The sequence below is a fragment of the Oncorhynchus mykiss genome, chromosome 7, assembly GCF_057628025.1.
Source record: "Oncorhynchus mykiss isolate SJ-2025 chromosome 7, ASM5762802v1, whole genome shotgun sequence".
In the NCBI taxonomy this organism is placed as follows: domain Eukaryota; kingdom Metazoa; phylum Chordata; class Actinopteri; order Salmoniformes; family Salmonidae; genus Oncorhynchus; species Oncorhynchus mykiss.
In genome coordinates, this window is record NC_143028.1 from 60,739,654 (window position 1) to 60,744,851 (window position 5,198).

Genomic DNA, 5,198 nt, shown 5'->3' on the forward strand with positions numbered 1-5,198 from the left:
AATTCATCACTGGAATGGTAGATGTGCAGAAGATGAATGTGCAAGTAGAGATATTAGGGTGTAAAGGAGCAGGTGGCGAGGTAATTACAATATAGCAATTAAACACTGGAATGGTAGATGTGCAGAAGATGAATGTGCAAGTAGAGATACTGTGGTGCAAAGGAGCAAGATAAATAAATAAATACTGTATGGGGATGAGGTAGGTAGACAGATGGGCTATGTACAGGTGCAGTGATCTGTGAGCTGCTCTGACAGCTGGTGCTTTAAGCTAGTGAGGGAGATATGAGTCTCCAGCTTCAGAGATGTTTGCAGTTCGTTCCAGTCATTGGCAGCAGAGAACTGGAAGGAAAGATGACCAAAAGAGGAATTGGCTTTGGGGGTGACCAGTGAGATATACCTGCTGGAGCACATGCAACGACTGGGTGTTGCTAGCAGAGACTTGTAGATAACCTGTAGCCAGTGGGTTTGGCGACGCGTATGAAGCAAGGGCCAGCCAACGAAAGCATAGAGGTCGCAGTGGTGGGTAGTATATGGGGCTTTGGTGACAAAACGGATGGCACTGAGATAGACTACATCCAATTTGTTGAGTAGAGTGTTGGAGGCTATTTTGTAAACGACATCGCCAAAGTCAAGGATCGGTAGGACAGTCAGTTTGACGAGGGTATGTTTAGCAGCAGAAGTGAAGTAGGCTTTCTTGTGAAATAGGAAGCCGATTTTAGATTTAATTTTGGATTGGAGATGCTTAATGTGAGTCTCGAAAGGAGAGTTTACAGTCTAACCAGACACCTAGGTATTTGTAGTTGTCCACATATTCTAAGTCAGAACCATCCAGAGTAGTGATGCTATACGGGCGGGTGGGTGCGGGCAGCGATCAGTTGAAGAGCAGGAGTGTTGTATGGCATTTAAGCTAGTCTGGAGGTTGGTTAACACAGTGTCCAAAGAAGGGCCAGAAGAATACAGAATGGTGTCGTCTACGTAGAGGTGGATCACAGAATCACCAGCAGCAAGAGCGGCATCATTGATGTTGTTGGGGATGAATCAGAATAGTTGGGTAACATAGATAAGATGTTTTATTTTCATTATATGCTTGTGAGTTACTTCTCATTTAGAATGTATCTTGTTGTACTATAGTGGTGGCCATTTGAAGTTATCCTTTCTCTGTCCTGGGTTCAGTTACTTGGGCCGCAGAGAGGGGAGAGGTCACGCTTGTCTTCATATGTAAACATATCTTTTAAACCATGTGAAGGGGTGATTGAGGGGGAACCAATTATCTCTTGGCTCCACAATGTCTGTGTGCCAGTCAATGTGTCTCCGTGAGCTTGTCCAGAATGGGTTGTATTTGGGATGGGAGTGTCTAAAATGACAATTGATATATATCCTTGGGTGAGGTAATGTCTTGGTACTATGTTGTTCCAAGAACGAGAAGTAGAACCTCGTTTTAGGAGAGCAAACTGAACGATAATTCATAGCTAATTCTTTCTGGCTATGGGATACTCCTCTCTCAAGTAAAGTCTTCCTTTGTATATTCCTTATTTCCACGGACACGTGAGGTAATGTTACTCATTTCATAACCTTTATGCTAATTGCGTCAGAAGTATTAGCATGTGTTGTATTTTGAAACTACCCTGGCCTTATGACTCCCAGGTGGCACAGCGTCTCAGTGCTAGAGGCATCACTACAGACACACAGGTTAAAATCCAGTGCGTTTCTATCAAAGTAAGAGCCTTATGTTATAATGGTTTCTGTACGTCGTGTTATACCGTTTCTACTGTAGCTCACTGTGTGTATGGAGCATACTATATTTGTGTATTTTCCTTATAACCACGGACACGTGAGGTAGCGCTACTCATTTCATAATCTTTATGGTGTTATATTCAATTGTGCTTATGTAGCTAGCTACATTCTTCTATTAGCTCTGTTAAACAAGGCTAATTGCGTCAGAGAAGTATTGGCTTGTTGTATTTTGAAGCTGTTCTGGCTTTATGACTCCCAAGTGGCACAGCTGTCTAAGGCACAGCATCTCAGTGCTAGAGGCATCACTACAGACACCCTGGTTTAAATCCAGACTGCGTTTCTACCAAAGTAAGTGCCTTATTACGTTAATAGTTTCTGTATGTGAACTGTATGTCCAATTACAAAAAATCCCTTGTTCAGTTGGCAGTGAACTATGTGGCCATTGAGGGCTGCGTTGATCAGATGGAAAAATATCTTCTTATACCACTTGGTCATCTTCTGAGTGCATTCCACAAAGCTGTTTATCATGTCCACCTTATCCCACTGCCCCCATTTTGAGGTTATAGTCAAGCACGCAGTCTGGTTTGATTTTTCTCTCTCCCATCAGGTGGTCCACCTTCGTTGAGGCCGACATGGTTGCTGTATGGACAGTGGAGAGGACATGGATGTCTCATTTGTCATGCCATTTTACTGCCAGCTGTTGACATTTCTTATTCATTTAGGTCATTTAGGATGGCAGTATAATTTTTTGAGGACTTCTGGAAATGAATGGTGGGATGTGAACGATGGTGGACGACAACCCCCCCCCCTTGAACATGCATACTATAAATAGACCAAACTCATCTTGTGTCCTCTCATTATCTTTGGTTTCTGTGAGGAAAAAAAGCATGGCAGCGCGCAGAAACTACCCATCGTAGGATTACTTTCAATTTCTAGAGAGGGTTTTACTCAATTATTTCGATCAGTGGTGAGCTCACCCGTGATGTGATTAATTATAAATAGCCATTTCTATTAGCTAATTCATTGTTAGCAAGACTGTGTTTGTGCGAAATGTTTCTGAAAAAAGTGTGGCCAGCTCAAATGCAGATTGTTGCGTCATTTGAAACTGTCCGTTCTAAATAAGCCTTCTAAATAAGCGTTTGGTCATGTTGTGCATAATTAACCTTTCTGATCTCCCCATCCCGGATCCGGGATCGTGAATACAGACTCAAGCTCATTACCATAACGCAACGTTAACTATTCATGAAAATCGCAAATGAAATGAAATAAATATGCTAGCTCTCAAGCTTAGCCTTTTGTTAACAACACTGTCATCTCAGATTTTCAAAATATGCTTCTCAACCATTGCAAAACAAGCATTTGTGTAACAGTATTGATGGCTAACGTAGCATTTAGCATTAGCATTCAGCTGGCAACATTTACACAAAAAAACAGAAAAGCATTCAAATGAAATCATTTACCTTTGAAGAACTTCAGATGTTTTCAATGAGGAGACTCTCAGATAGCAAATGTTCAGTTTTTCCTGAAAGATTATTTGTTTAGGACAAATCGCTCCGTTTTCTGCGTCACGTTTAGCTATGAAAAAACCCCTGTATCCAGGATTGTGTAAATCTATCAGCAAGCTCATTAGCATAACACAACGTTAACTATTCATGAAAATCGCAAATGAAATGAAATAAATATGCCATCTCTCAAGCTTAGCCTTTTGTAAACAACACTGTCATCTCAGATTTTCAAAATATGCTTCTCAACCATAGGAAAACAATCATTTGTGTAAAAGTAGCTAGCTAGCGTTAGCATTTAGCGTTAGCATTAGCGTTAGCATTAGCGTTAGCATCCAGCACGCAACATTTCAACAAAAACATAAAAGCCTTCAAATAAAATAATTTACCTTTGAAGAACTTCTGATGTTTTCAATGAGGATACTCTCAGTTAGATAGCAGATGCTCAGTTTTTCCAAAAAGATTCTTTGTGTATTAGAAATAGCTCCGTTTTATACATCACATTTGGCTACCAAAAAAAATCCGAAAATTCAGTCCTCAAAACGCGAACTTTTTTCCAAATTAACTCCATAATATCGACTGAAAACATGGCAAACGTTGTTTAGAATCAATCATCAAGGTGTTTTTCACATATCTCTTCATTGATACATCGTTCTTGGACACATGGTTTCTCCCCTATATCAAATGGAAAAGTACGAGCAGCTGGCAATTGCGCACCGAATTCCACGCAGGACACCAGGCGGACACTTGGAAAATGTAGTCTCTTATGGTCAATCTTCCAATGATATGCCTACAAATACGTCACAATGCTGCTAAGACCTTGGGCGAACGACAGAAAGTGTAGGCTCATTCCTTGCGCAATCACAGCCATATAAGGAGACAATGGAAAACAGAGCTTCAGAAATTCTGCTAATTCCTGGTTGATGCATCATCTTGGTTTCGCCTGTAGAATGAGTTCTGGGGCACTTACAGACAAAATCTTTGCAGATTCTGAAACTTCAGAGTGTTTTCTTTCCAAAACTGTCAAGAATATGCATAGTCGAGCATCTTTTCGTGACAAAATATCGCGCTTAAAACGGGAACGTTTTTTATCCAAAAATGAAATAGCGCCCCTAGAGATCTAACAGGTTAAAATATATCTGCATCTGACTGGAAGTGTATGGAGACTTTTTCCTGTTTCTCCTGTTTTGCCTTTTGCTTCCAGCACCTTCAGAAATCAAATCGCAATCGAATCAAATCAAATTTTATTGGTCACATACACATGGTTTTCAGATCTTATTGCGAGTGTAGCGAAATGCTTGTGCTTCTAGTTCCGACAGTGCAGCAATATCTAACAAGTAATATCTAACAATTCCACAACAACTACCTAATACACACAAATCTAAGCAGTGGAACGGAATAACAATATATAAATATATGGATGAGCAAAGTCAGAGCGGCATAGACTACGATGCAATGGATAGTATAGAATACTGTCACGTTCTGACCATCGTTCGTGTGTGTTTTCCTTGTTTAAGTGTTGGTCAGGACGTGAGCTGGGTGGGCATTCTATGTTGTGTGTCTGGTTTGTCTATTTCTATGTTTGGCCTGATATGGTTCTCAATCAGAGGCAGGTGTTAGTCATTGTCTCTGATTGGGAACCATATTTAGGTAGCCTGTTTTGTGTTGGGTTTTGTGGGTGATTGTTCCTGTCTCTGTGTTTGCACCAGATAGGACTGTTTAGGTTTTCGCACATTTATTGTTTGGTTAGTTATTTCATGTATAGTTCCTTTATTAAAGAACATGAATAACCACCACGCTGCATTTTGGTCCGCCTCTCCTTCACCACAGGAAAACCCTTACAGAATACAGTATATACAGTGCCTTGCGAAAGTATTCGGCCCCCTTGAACTTTGCGACCTTTTGCCACATTTCAGGCTTCAAACATAAAGATATAAAACTGTATTTTTTTGTGAAGAATCA

At 40.6% G+C, this 5,198-nt stretch overlaps 1 long non-coding RNA gene across 1 annotated transcript; it reads right to left on the bottom strand.

The window, feature by feature from the left end:
* Window positions 1–1,052: 1,052 nt before the first annotated feature.
* Window positions 1,053–4,349, bottom strand: LOC149982625 (uncharacterized). The gene is made up of 3 exons (XR_016497537.1): window positions 3,626–4,349; window positions 3,195–3,256; window positions 1,053–2,373 (listed from the first exon to the last, which is right to left on the bottom strand). It is a non-coding gene; the product is annotated as an uncharacterized LOC149982625 (long non-coding RNA).
* Window positions 4,350–5,198: the final 849 nt, after the last annotated feature.